A 14,506-nucleotide genomic window follows, 5' to 3' on the forward strand; every position below is an offset into this window, starting at 1 on the left:
TTGGTAGTTGGCTCTGAAGCCTGAACAGCTTGGAGTAGGACATGTATAAAAAGTATCATGTGATCCAAAAAACAACTTGCCTAATAATTCTGCACGCAGTGTATAGCTGTGACAGATGACCACATTTCTATTTTTTGGGTGAAAAAAATTGACTATATGGTCATCCATAGATTGTTAGGTGTTTTGTGCAACATTTCTGCTTTAAAATATTTTTCATGAGTCACTTACTCATCCATAGAGTATTCCGACCGCTGTGCCCAGGCTGTATACACTCAGGTGTGCCCGGAGTCCCGCTGGTCAGTGGCAGTGCACAGGCTGTCCCCTCAGGAGTGCCCGGAGGCCCTTCGTTCAGTGGCTGTGCCCTGATGTGTGCCCGGAGCCCCACTGTGCACTCAGGTGTGCTTGGAACCCCGCCGGTCAGTGGCTGTACGCCCTCAGGTGTGCCCAGAGCCCCGCTGGTCAGTGGCTGTGAACAGGTTGTACTCCCTCAGGTGTGCCCAGAGACACGCCAGTCAGTGGTTGTGCACAGGCTGTCCCCTCAGGTGTGCCCACATCCCCGCCGATCAGTGGCTGTGCCCTCAGGTGTGCCCAGAGCCTCTCAGGTCAGTGGCTGTGCACAGAGTGTCATCTCAGGTGTGCCCGCATCCCTGTCAGCCAGTGGCTGTGCCCTCAGATGTGCCCGCAGCCCCGCCGGTCAGTGGCTGTGCTCTCAGATGTGCCCGGAGCCCCGCCAGTCAGTGGCTGTGCCCTCAGGTGTGCCCAGAGCCTCTCAGGTCCGTGGCTGTGCACAGGCTGTCCCCTCAGGTGTGCCCGTATGCCTGTCAGCCAGTGGCTGTGCACAGGTTGTCCCCTCAGGTGTGCCCAGGCTGTATACACTCAGGTGTGCCCGGAGCCCAGCCGGTCAGTGGCTGTGCCCAGGCTGTATACACTCAGGTGTGCACAGAGCCCCGCCAGTCAGTGGCTGTGCCCAGGCTGTATACACTCAGGTGTGCCCGGAGCCCAGCCGGTCAGTGGCTGTGCACAGGCTGTATACACTCAGGTGTGCACAGAGCCCCGCCGGTCAGTGGCTGTGCACAGGCTGTATACACTCAGGTGTGCCCGGAGCCCAGCCGGTCAGTGGCTGTGCCCAGGCTGTATACACTCAGGTGTGCCCGGAGCCCCGCCAGTCAGTGGCTGTGCCCAGGCTGTATACACTCAGGTGTGCCCGGAGCCCAGCCGGTCAGTGGCTGTGCCCAGGCTGTATACACTCAGGTGTGCACAGAGCCCCGCCGGTCAGTGGCTGTGCACAGGCTGTATACACTCAGGTGTGCCCAGAGCCCCGCCGGTCAGTGGCTGTGCCCAGGCTGTATACACTCAGGTGTGCACAGAGCCCCGCCGGTCAGTGGCTGTGCCCAGGCTGTATACACTCAGGTGTGCCCGGAGCCCAGCCGGTCAGTGGCTGTGCCCAGGCTGTATACACTCAGGTGTGCCCGGAGCCCAGCCGGTCAGTGGCTGTGCACAGGCTGTATACACTCAGGTGTGCACAGAGCCCCGCCGGTCAGTGGCTGTGCACAGGCTGTATACACTCAGGTGTGCCCGGAGCCCAGCCGGTCAGTGGCTGTGCCCAGGCTGTATACACTCAGGTGTGCCCGGAGCCCAGCCGGTCAGTGGCTGTGCCCAGGCTGTATACACTCAGGTGTGCCCGGAGCCTAGCCGGTCAGTGGCTGTGCCCAGGCTGTATACACTCAGGTGTGCCCGGAGCCCAGCCGGTCAGTGGCTGTGCCCAGGCTGTATACACTCAGGTGTGCACAGAGCCCCGCCGGTCAGTGGCTGTGCCCAGGCTGTATACACTCAGGTGTGCCCGGAGCCCAGCCGGTCAGTGGCTGTGCTCTCAGATGTGCCCGGAGCCCCGCCAGTCAGTGGCTGTGCCCTCAGGTGTGCCCAGAGCCTCTCAGGTCCGTGGCTGTGCACAGGCTGTCCCCTCAGGTGTGCCCGTATCCCTGTCAGCCAGTGGCTGTGCACAGGTTGTCCCCTCAGGTGTGCCCAGGCTGTATACACTCAGGTGTGCCCGGAGCCCAGCCGGTCAGTGGCTGTGCCCAGGCTGTATACACTCAGGTGTGCACAGAGCCCCGCCGGTCAGTGGCTGTGCCCAGGCTGTATACACTCAGGTGTGCCCGGAGCCCAGCCGGTCAGTGGCTGTGCCCAGGCTGTATACACTCAGGTGTGCACAGAGCCCCGCCGGTCAGTGGCTGTGCCCAGGCTGTATACACTCAGGTGTGCACAGAGCCCCGCCGGTCAGTGGCTGTGCACAGGCTGTCCCCTCAGGTGTGCCCGCATCCCCACCGGTCAGTGGCTGTGCACAGGCTGTCCCCTCAGGTGTGCCCAGAGCCTCGCAGGTCAGTAGCTGTGCACAGGTTATCCCTCAGGTGTGCCCTCGCTGCCCGGAGCGCTCTGTGTGTGTGCACACTGGTGTCACTGTCCCTGTCCCAGTCTGTCTGTCAGCGGTGGGTGGAGCTGAGGCTCGGGGCGTGCCTTGGCTGGGGGCGGGGTCTCCAGGGAGGTGGAGGCGGGAGCCGCTGTTATTGTTTCCGCGCTGTGAGCTGCTGCCGCCGCTGTTGCCTGGTTGGCGGAGGCCGGGAGACGAGAAGAACCGGTCCTCGGACGCTGATAGAAGCTGGGGCGGGAAGAGTAGGGTCACCTGGGCGGAGAACCCGAGGAGACACTACCGGCGGGGGGAGGGGATCTCTCCATCAACTTCCTGCCTTCTGAGGATCTGCTTTCCTGGATCTTGTGCTGCTCTCGCTGAGCCCCGGAGCAGGCGGAGGTCCGGACTCGCCGCAGGTAATACCCGCGCTGCGGGCGCCGGGATCCGGGGACAGGCGGGGGGCAGCGGGCGGGCTCAGGGGGGCACAGGACATGGGCACAGCAGACCTGCAGCTCTGGATGGAGCGGGGCTGTCCGTATGGATGTAGCAGAGCCCAGCTTGTCGCTGGCAGTTGTGGATGTAGCAGAGCCCAGCTTGTCGCTGGCAGTTGTGGATGTAGCAGAGCCCAGCTTGTCACTATCAGTTGTGGATGTAGCAGAGCCCAGCTTGTCGCTGGCAGTTGTGGATGTAGCAGAGCCCAGCTTGTCGCTGGCAGTTGTGGATGTAGCAGAGCCCAGCTTGTCGCTGGCAGTTGTGGATGTAGCAGAGCCCAGCTTGCCGCTGGCAGTTGTGGATGTAGCAGAGCCCAGCTTGTCGCTGGCAGTTGTGGATGTAGCAGAGCCCAGCTTGTCGCTGGCAGTTGTGGATGTAGCAGAGCCCAGCTTGTCACTATCAGTTGTGGATGTAGCAGAGCCCAGCTTGTCGCTGGCAGTTGTGGATGTAGCAGAGCCCAGCTTGTCGCTGGCAGTTGTGGATGTAGCAGAGCCCAGCTTGTCGCTGGCAGTTGTGGATGTAGCAGAGCCCAGCTTGTCGCTGGCAGTTGTGGATGTAGCAGAACCCAGCTTGTCACTATCAGTTGTGGATGTAGCAGAGCCCAGCTTGTCGCTGGCAGTTGTGGATGTAGCAGAGCCCAGCTTGTCGCTGGCAGTTGTGGATGTAGCAGAGCCCAGCTTGTCACTATCAGTTGTGGATGTAGCAGAGCCCAGCTTGTCGCTGGCAGTTGTGGATGTAGCAGAGCCCAGCTTGTCGCTGGCAGTTGTGGATGTAGCAGAGCCCAGCTTGTCGCTGGCAGTTGTGGATGTAGCAGAGCCCAGCTTGTCGCTGGCAGTTGTGGATGTAGCAGAGCCCAGCTTGTCGCTGGCAGTTGTGGATGTAGCAGAGCCCAGCTTGTCGCTGGCAGTTGTGGATGTAGCAGAGCCCAGCTTGTCGCTGGCAGTTGTGGATGTAGCAGAGCCCAGCTTGTCGCTGGCAGTTGTGGATGTAGCAGAGCCCAGCTTGTCGCTGGCAGTTGTGGATGTAGCAGAGCCCAGCTTGTCGCTGGCAGTTGTGGATGTAGCAGAGCCCAGCTTGTCGCTGGCAGTTGTGGATGTAGCAGAGCCCAGCTTGTCGCTGGCAGTTGTGGATGTAGCAGAGCCCAGCTTGTCGCTGGCAGTTGTGGATGTAGCAGAGCCCAGCTTGTCGCTGGCAGTTGTGGATGTAGCAGAGCCCAGCTTGTCGCTGGCAATTGTGGATGTAGCAGAGCCCAGCTTGTCGCTGGCAATTGTGGATGTAGCAGAGCCCAGCTTGTCGCTGGCAGTTGTGGATGTAGCAGAGCCCAGCTTGTCGCTGGCAGTTGTGGATGTAGCAGAGCCCAGCTTGTCGCTGGCAGTTGTGGATGTAGCAGAGCCCAGCTTGTCGCTGGCAGTTGTGGATGTAGCAGAGCCCAGCTTGTCGCTGGCAGTTGTGGATGTAGCAGAGCCCAGCTTGTCGCTGGCAGTTATGGATCTTGTTGTTTCTACAGTACATGAAGTGCCCCTTTGTATTTCTAGACATTTTTTGCTAATCATCGTAAGGGTTAGTGAATTCTGCTCCACAGCATAGTGATGGGTCATCGGTATTAATAGGTCACCAGTAGGGATGAGTAGACCTGTGTAAGTTCAGGTTTGTTGGGTACGATGAACCTTAGTCCAAAGTTCAGTTCAGGTACCAGAACTGTACCCAAACCGAGAATGGCCCTCATAGAAATCAGTGGGGGCTGGGAAATCTCACAGGCTCTGTGGTGTCCATGAAGTATCCATGTGCTGGATGGAGACTGTGACACGAGGGGGTCCTGCCCTTATCTTGGGAGGCATCCTGGAGACATGGGTACCACACCTGACCACATGTACAGTAAGCGATTACCCCAGAGGTGGGGCGGCTCCTCACATTGCTGTAGCCTTCCCCTTTAAGGTAACAGCAGTTATTGCATCGGACAAGTTTTTGCCCTGGTAGTTGGCAATCTATGTAAGGTGGTGGTTAATTTAGCAGTATGTCACAGGGCAGGAAACAATTTAAAAGGGTTGTAATGTATGGCACATGGAAAGTAAGGAAATTAACCCATAAATTGCAATAAATAAGTTTCCGGTTGTAATGTGCCGTCCGTGGTGAGGATGGGCGTAGGGTAAGGCCATATCTGATCAGTGCTGGCTGCTAATTTAGGGGTATTGGCTGGAATCTGACGCAGCTGGAGCCGGGGCGGGCTGATGTTAGGGGAGAAGATTCCGTATTTCTTGTATTCTCATCCCTGCTTATTATTAATAGGCCGGTGGTGACAGCTGTCAGTCATTGATGAGGGCAATCATTGTAGAGGATAAAATACAAGTTATGCTGAATTTTGTATTTTAATCTCCGTTCATTCTAAGCTTAGGAGTCCAGTGGGCGGTCTTATTAATGATTGAAAGTGGTCAGGCAGTGCGTGGAACCGCCCACCGGACTCCTAAGCCCTGAAGGGATATAAATTAGATAGAGTCAGAGTGAACCTTTTCCAGCAAACCTATACCGTATATCAATCTGCTGCACATGATGCTGTATATAGATGGGGCTGGATGTACAACACGGCAAAGATTTGCCAAATACACCTATATATGCCCCCAGGGCTTTACCGGAGGCTCTCTGCTGTTCCCTGCGCTGGCACTTGTAGGGTGTCGGAGGGGAATATTCGTGCCCTCTGCCAGATCTCTCCTGCACTTATAGAACAATGGATTAGGTAATTGCTTATAATTTCATTCCCAGACGTAGGGGTTAATTTGCTGTGAAGTCGGAGCTTCGGTTTAATGTGCGACTGGTGGAGGCCCTGAAGCACATTCTTCTGAATAAAGAAATACCAGACTTGTGAAGGTTGTCAGCCGCAGTCAGAAGTGGGAAGGAGAAGACACTGCTGAGCATCGCCACTGATGTTGTGGAGAGAGCCTCCGTCTTGTGCCGCCTTTAGATGACACATCCCGGCTGTGTGTCTGCATGCTAGTGTGCCATGACATGTTTCTACACGATGTGACATATAGGCAGATGCTGTTGTGCATAAATATGTTTCTGCTGTCACTGCTACATTATAATATGGGGAGACTGATGTACCTGATTACAATGAAAAGCACGGAAATCTCAGCTGTCCCGTGTATGTTGTAGAGTGTTACTAGTTATATAAGACAGGGCAAGTATCCATTTCTGTAGCCTAAGCTGTTCATGCGGGGATCGCCTTGGGGCGGCCGTGGCTGTTCACACGGGAGCGCATTGGGGCGGCCATGGCTGTTCGCGCTGTGGTAGCCTTGGGGCGGCCGTGGCCGTTCGCGCTGTGGTAGCCTTGGGGCGGCCATGACCGTTCGCGCTGTGGTAGCCTTGGGGCGGCCGTGGCCGTTCACGCTGGGGTAGCCTTGGGGCGGCCTTGGCTGTTCACACGGGGCGCATTGGGGCGGCCGGGGCTGTTCACGCTGGGGTAGCCTTGGGGAGGCCGGGGCTGTTCACGCTGGGGTCGCCTTGGGGCGGCCGGGGCTGTTCACGCTGGGGTCGCCTTGGGGCGGCCGGGGCTGTTCACGCTGGGGTCGCCTTGGGGCGGCCGGGGCTGTTCACGCTGGGGTCGCCTTGGGGGGGCGGCCGGGGCTGTTCACGCTGGGGTCGCCTTGGGGGGGCGGCCAGGGCTGTTCACGCTGGGGTCGCCTTGGGGGGGTGGCCGGGGCTGTTCACGCTGGGGTCGCCTTGGGGGGATGGCCGGGGCTGTTCACGCTGGGGTCGCCTTGGGGGGGGTGGCCGGGGCTGTTCACGCTGGGGTCGCCTTGGGGGGGGTGGCCGGGGCTGTTCACGCTGGGGTCGCCTGGGGGGGGTGGCCGGGGCTGTTCACGCTGGGGTCGCCTTGGGGGGGGGAGGTCGGGGCTGTTCACGTGTGGGTCGCCTTGGGGCGGCCGTGGCTGTTCACACCACCTGTGAGCTGTTGGTTGACACTTTGCTGTTGCACTGTGAAGGTCCCTTTGTCCTGGAGAATTGCAGGCAACCTGTTTTGGGTGGATCCCAAGTCTTGTAGGCTGTGGTGTACTAGTAAGTTTTGTTTAGTAACCAGTACATAAAACAACAAACACACAGCTTGTAATGTTACATTGTATTGTTGTGTCCCATTAAAGAGAGGTGATGGAAGCAATGAATGGTGATGGAAGCAATGTAGGAATCCTGGTGGATCTGTCATTCCTTTGTGTATTCGGTCACTGTCCTGGGTTCGTAGCTGTTTGTGTCTATTGTTTTTTGTGGGTTGTTCGGACCCTATTTGTAGCTGTATTCCTGAGCTCTGAGCACTGTCATGTGTCACTGCCAGGTTAGCAGCATTGGAGGAGTGTTCTCCTTCCACTGGAGCTCATCGTATACAGGGAATTGTCATTCATTTTGTGTCTGACACCATGAAATGCTATAAGGGGCGCATTGCAAAGACTCATTTTTCAGCTAAGAGCACCAGAGTGGTTTGTTGCACTCTGCTTCTCTGATTCACAATAATCAGGGCCCACAACTAAAAATATTGATATTCTGAGAGACCATTTATTTGTTTTGCATTTATTAATAATCTACTGTGCTACAAAGTAGCAATCTGCCTGTTCTGTCCTCCTGGGCTTTGCTGTACTGGGGTCCTGGGTTGAAACATCTGCAAGGAATGTGTACATGTTGCCTGTTCTTGCAGTGGGTTTCTGTAGGTGCTCTGCTTTCCTCCGTCATTCTGAAAGCATTCTGTACAATTGGAACTGTCTGAGATGGAGGACATAGGTAAAATAATTGTCCCCCGGGCACACAGTACATGATCTTGTGATGGCTAGGTTTCATACATTACTGGAATTGGATGGATGTGGTGTTCTGTGAGATAGTTGTAGAAATGAAGGCAGAATCTGTCATTTTAATAATAATAATAATAATAATAATAATAATAATAATAATAATAATAATAATAATCTTTATTTTTATATAGCGCTAACATATTACGCAGCGCTTTACAGGTTGCACACATTATCATCGCTGTCCCCATTGGGGCTCACAATCTAAATTCCCTATCAGTATGTCTTTGGATTCTCAGCAAGGGCATGAAATCCTATATACAGTGTCGGTAACTAGAACCAAAACACAAAAGTTTGAGCATGTCTGCAAGATAGTGTCCCTATTTGTGATGAACGAATATACTCGTTACTCGAGATTTCCCGAGCACGCTCGGGTGTCCTCAGAGTATTTTTTAGTGCTCAGAGATTTAGTTTTCATCGCCACAGCTGAATTATTTACATCTGTTAGCCAGCATAAGTACATGTGGGGGTTGCCTGGTTGCTAGGGAATCCCCACATGTACTTATGCTGGCTAAGGCTACGTTCACATTAGCGTTGTGCGGCGCAGCGTCGGGCGCAGCCGCGGCGACGCATGCGTCATGCGCCCCTATAGTTAACATGGGGGCGCATGGACATGCGTTGTCTTGCGTTTTGTGACGCATGCGTCATTTTGGCGCAACTGTCAGGGCGCAGAGGACGCTGCATGATGCAGTTTTTTCTGCTCCAAAAATCATGCAAAAAATGAACGCATGCGTCACAAACCACTGTGTTGTGCATGCGTTTTGTATGTGTTGTGCATTGCGTCGCCGACGCTGCGCTGCACAACGCAAATGTGAACGTAGCCTAAGAGATGTAAATCATTCAGCTGTGGCGATGAAAACTAAATCTCCGAGCACTAAAAATACTCTGAGGACACCCGAGCATGCTCGGGAAATCTCGAGTAACGAGTATATTCGCTCATCACTAGTCCGTATACATCTGTTGTCCAGTTGCTATGTGTTGGATTCAGATCACTCCATGTTCACACACATAAGATTTAGTTTGCACGTGATTACTGCTTAATCCACCAGCAGAAATCCAGAATCTGATTTCTGTCGCGGATTTTCAGACTATGAACACCGTTGTCATTCATCTTTTCCATGCAGTTTTTTCTCCAATTTAACAAGAAAACCATTTTGCAGAGCAGGAACAATATTACACGCCTGGAATGCTTATTGTCATTGTGATGAAATGTGTCAAACCCGACACGTGTGACCTGGGCCGCTATGTTCCCTTTGGGTACGTGCCCACGATCAGGAATAGCATGACCTCCCATGCCCACTGCGCTTCTATTTGATGCTGCGTAAACCCATCTGCGCCAGTCTCCGCAACAGAAATTTCCACAGTGGATTGGATGCGGTAAATCCGTGTTTGGTGCACACATGCGGATTTCCCTGAGTGATTAGAGCACGATAATACGCTGCATCCAAAGCGCTGCTGTATCCTGATCGTGGGAACGTAGGCTTAGTCCACATGGAGGGAAGTTGTACAGATTACTACAGCGCAAAATTCAAAATGTGGATTTGCTGTGGGTTTTTTTTCCTTTTCAACTTGTGCACTTGCTGTAAGTGTGCATACACCCTTTATGCTAAAACTGCAGCAGCCATTATTTGACATCTGTCCCTGTGCTCCGGGTGGGAGGAACTGGATCCCTTTAATGCACTTCTGTGCATATATAGTTTTCACTGAGTGGGCCGTGACCCCGGCTGGATGCAACAGGAGAGGTGAGCCGACCTTGTGCAGCCTGGTGTCACAGGGCATTTACTGGTTTACTCCACAGGCCGGATCAATTCTATTGTTTCTTACTGTGGCCCTTGCAGAGACTTATTACACAGAGCATTTACACAAATTATTTTTCTATATAGCTGTTGTGACACAGTTTTATTACGCCATGTAATATTTTAATTTTGTAGCTATTATCACAGTTAGTATCATGAAAAGAACACGTCCCAGAAAGAACCTCCCTTCCCAGTTTCTGCAGGATTTGCTTTAAATTGAAGATACTCCATAACAATTCCTGGACTAAGCTTGTTTATTTTGCTCATTTATATAGGGCTAACATATTCCGTAGTGCTGTACAGACATCACATCACTGTCCCCATTGGGGTTCACAATCTAAGTCCTCTATTAGTATGTCTTTGGAGTGTGGGCGGAAACCGGAGTACTCGGAGGAAACCCATACAAACTCCTTGCAGATGTTGTCCTTGGTGGGACTTGAACCCCGGACCCCAGCACTGCAAAGATGCAGTGCTAACCACTGAGCCACCGTGCTGTATAGACCTTCCCAGCAGTTTCTTATTCTTAGAAATATGTTACATGTCCTGCCAGGCCAAATCTCCATGTTCGTGAACTGGTAGAGTATGAAATCTGGCAGCTAAACCCTTCCTGCTGACCGGTCTCTTTTGCCTGTAGCCAGCCATATGTCAAGTACATTAGCCCTTCAGGCTCGTACAATTTGCTGCATAGAAAATAGAGTTATAATCTCTGTAGATCCCAGTTTTTACAAACCTGATACATTAATGGTGTGTGTGTGTCAGATTTATACATCCAACCTGTGGTTACAGTTCGCATGGAAAACGGATTGGGACAAATAATAATAATAATTTTTATTTATATAGCGCCAACATATTCCGCAGCGCTTTACAACTTATAGAGGGGACTTGTACAGACAATAGACATTACAGCATAACAGAAATCACAGTTCAAAATAGATATCAGGAGGAATGAGGGCCCTGCTGCTCGCAAGCTTACAACCTATGAGGAAAAGGGGAGACACGAGAGGTGGATGGTAACAATTGCTTTAGTTATTGGGACCAGCCATAGTGTAAGGATCGGGTGTTCATGTAAAGCTGCATGAACCAGTTAACAGCCTAAGTATGTAGCAGTACAGACACAGAGGCTATTAACTGTATAAAGTGTATGAGAACATGATGCAAGGAACCTGATTATGTGTTTTTTTTTTTTGTTTGTTTTTTTTTCTATTTTTAATAGGCCACACAGGGATAGTTAGGTTAATGCGTTGAGGCGGTAGGCCAGTCTGAACAAATGCGTTTTTAGGGCACGCTTAAAACTGTGGGGATTAATCGTATTAACCTAGGTAGTGCATTCCAAAGAATCGGCGCAGCACGTGTAAAGTCTTGGAGACGGGAATGGGAGGTTCTGATTACTGAGGATGCTAACCTGAGGTCATTAGCGGAGCGGAGGGCACGGGTAGGGTGGTAGACTGAGACCAGAGAGGAGATGTAGGGTGGTGCTGAGCCATGGAGTGCTTTGTGGATGAGGGTAGTAGTTTTGTACTGGATTCTGGAGTGGATGGGTAGCCAGTGTAATGACTGGCACAAGGTAGAGGCATCGGTGTAACGGTTGGTGAGGAATATGATCCTGGCAGCAGCATTCAGGACAGATTGGAGCGGGGACAGTTTGGTAAGAGGGAGGCCGATTAGTAGAGAGTTACAATAGTCCAGACGGGAATGAATAAGAGAAACAGTAAGAGTTTTTGCAGAGTCAAAAGTAAGAAAAGGGCGAATTCTAGAAATGTTTTTGAGATGCACATAAGAAGAGCGAGCCAGTGATCGGATGTGGGGGGTGAATGAAAGCTCGGAATCAAGGATGACCCCAAGGCAGCGGGCATGTTGCTTTGGAGTAATGGTGGAACCGCACACGGAGATGGCAATGTCAGGCAAAGGTAGGTTAGTAGAGGGAGAGAACACGAGGAGTTCAGTTTTTGACAGGTTCAGTTTCAGATAGAGGGAGGACATGATGTTAGAGACAGCGGTAAGACAATCATTGGTGTTTTCTAAGAAGGTCGGAGTGAAAGCAGGAGAAGTGTATAATTGGGTGTCATCAGCATAGAGATGGTACTGGAACCCAAATCTACTGATTGTTTGTCCAATAGGGGCAGTATACAAAGAGAAGAGGAGGGGGCCTAGGACTGATCCTTGAGGAACCCCAACAGTAAGGGGAAGGTGAGAGGAGGAGGAACCAGCAAAACATACAGTGAAGGATCGGTCAGAGAGATAGGAGGAGAACCAAGAGAGAACGGTGTCCTTGATGCCGATGGAGCGGAGCATAGTGAGGAGGAGCTGATGATCCACAGTGTCGAATGCTGCGGAGAGATCCAAGAGAATTAGCATGGAGTAGTGACCATTAGATTTAGCTGTTAGTAGGTCATTAGAGACTTTAGTGAGGGCAGTTTCAGTAGAGTGTAAAGAGCGGAAGCCAGATTGAAGAGGGTCGAGAAGAGAGTTATCTGAGAGATAGCGGGTAAGACGGGAGTGGACCAGGCGTTCCAGGAGTTTAGAGATGAAGGGAAGATTAGAGACAGGTCTATAATTAGCGGCACAGTTTTGGTCGAGGGAGGGTTTTTTAAGTAATGGATGTATGATGGCATGCTTAAATGAGGAGGGAAAAATACCGGAAGTGAGGGAAAGGTTGAATACTTTTGTTATGTGAGAGGTGACAGCCGGGGAAAGGGACTGGAGGAGATGTGACGGAATGGGGTCACTGGTGCAAGTGGTCGGGCGAGAAGATGCAAGGAGCCTGCTTACTTCTTCTTCAGTAACTGGTTCAAAGTCAGAGAGTGAACTAGATGCAGTGGGGGAGGGAGGACAGTGCCTGGTATGAAGAGATTGGGAGATGATTTCCTGTCGAATGTGGTCAATTTTTAAATCCACACATGTAAAGAAAAAACATGGAGGAAGACACATGTGGTGTGGAAACATGTCGTCCATAAGGGATTGAATGTATGCAATATTGAAACGGAAGAAATCTGGAACTTTTTAATGGATAAATAAAAGGTATATTTTACTCTACCACTGGACTGATCGCTGGAGAAACAAAGATAATATATATATATATATATTTATATTATCTTTTATTTTTGGTGTGAATGATCTATCCTCTTTCAGGAAAATCCTTATCTGATTGTGCTCAGCCTGTGAGTCCCACTCCTTTTCTACAGATAAATACATTGTATAGTGATGTGATGCCTCAGTTCTCTTCAGTTTTCTTCTTAGATTTCCTCCCTTTTCCTGTTTAGTTGGCATTGGGTTGTATTCTGGTTTGTACCCTGTCAGGGCTCCGGCACATGACTCTGGTACAGATCTGCAATGCGATACACCTAATATGTGACATTACCTGTAATAATAGTTGAGTACCCATCCGTTATTTGCTGTCGGTCTGTACTTTTGCTGTAGTAACGTGTGAAGGCTTATTCTGTTGTTTGCACAGTAAATTATCCCCTTTTAGATTTAATAGAATTTTTTTAAATGTCAAATGCCAATCATTGGCACCAGTGCCCCTTTAATGGGTAATACGAAGTATATAGCATTATAACCAGCTATTGTGTTGAAAACATTACATACATATATATTAATATGTGTGTAATAGAAATATCCAGTTTTTTTTCTTGTCCCTTGAAAAATGGCATGCCATCCTTTTTTAAACAAACAAAAGCAAACCCTGGAGAGGGGGTAAGTCCTGAGCCGATGCTCCATCATGGAGCCACTGCTGTGTGCTCAGACCGTATTCGTGCCCTGTACAGTACCTTCCCCCACCCCCCATGCAATTGGTGCTCGTCGTCTCACATTAAATGGCATGACTATGACATTGTGAATGCAGCGACTTTTCTGTAAATTTTCTATTAGTCCATCTAATGTGCATGGTGGTATCCAGACCCAATGGCAGATGTCGGGCATTTTGAATTTCAACATGCCTGATCTTTTTGATCTCATGGGAAAATGGCCACTTCTTCTTCCCGATTGAAAACTTACCCTTGCCACTTTGGGGATCTGGTGGAAAAGCTATCGGCTGAGCAGATGTTTATCAGACAGCTATCTGAATTGTACAATTAGGCTATGTTCACACTAGCAGTATTTGGTCGGTATTTTACCTCAGTATTTGTAAGCCAAAACCAGGAGTGGCTGATAATACAGAAGTGGTGACGTGTTTCTATTATACTTTTCCTCTGATTGTTCCTCTACAGATCTTTGGCTTGCAAATACTGATGTAAAATACTGAACTTGTGAATGTGGGCCTAGTTTACGTGTGGGATTAAGGTTCAAAACCCCAAATACCTTGACCATCAAAACCGTTTGAACCCTCCGGCCATCGCGCAACGCATCCACCCCATGGCCTAGCTTGACAGCACAGCTTGCCAGCTACCGAAAACACTGCTTTGGCCAAGAAAGCAGAAATACGATATATTAATAAATGTCAGCAATAATATTCCCATCTAAATCAGTAAGTTGGCAGCACAGTAAATGACCCAGGTTACAGAAGGCCCCTGGTGCCACTGTCCAGCATGTTTGCCTGATCTGACGCCATACGTTTTTCCTGAGCCAGTGACCGGTCCTGCTGTGTGAGGCATGGTGTCGGGGAGGCTGCAGGCCTTGTATCCCCGGCTGGCTGGTGTGGGGCATGTGTCTGGATGAATGTGCAGGTTACATTGGAGTCACTATGTCTTCTGTGTGTCTGAGTGCAGATCCCAGTGATGAATCTGATAACCGCCTCAGCATTCGGGTTATGGATGTGCTCCTAAGGACTCGTGCGGGGGAATGAAGTCACTCACCTGTCTCTCGGTGACCCAGTGAGTCTGCGGGGACAATCTCTCTGTAATGGAATTGTGTGACTGAGCAAAGGGAGGCCGCTCGGCGGCTGTAATGAGCTGTCAGGCCGTGTCTTCTGGAGGCTGCCCATGAATAATACATCACTGATGTGCGCTGGGTGCTGGCTGGACTTTAATGTTCAGATAAGCTTTTGTACTATT

At 51.1% G+C, this 14,506-nt stretch overlaps 1 protein-coding gene across 1 annotated transcript in view; it reads left to right on the plus strand.

Annotated features, from left to right (window-relative positions):
* The first annotated feature begins 2,569 nt into the window (after nt 1-2,569).
* Nucleotides 2,570-14,506, plus strand: part of NDST2 (N-deacetylase and N-sulfotransferase 2) — a 215,884-nt gene continuing 203,947 nt past the window's right edge. The window contains exon 1 of the mRNA XM_077259240.1: nt 2,570-2,820. The gene's annotated coding sequence lies outside the window, so the exon portion shown is untranslated. The remainder of the gene's footprint in view (nt 2,821-14,506) is intronic.

The sequence above is a fragment of the Ranitomeya variabilis genome, chromosome 4 (genome assembly GCF_051348905.1).
Source record: "Ranitomeya variabilis isolate aRanVar5 chromosome 4, aRanVar5.hap1, whole genome shotgun sequence".
Lineage (NCBI taxonomy): Eukaryota > Metazoa > Chordata > Amphibia > Anura > Dendrobatidae > Ranitomeya > Ranitomeya variabilis.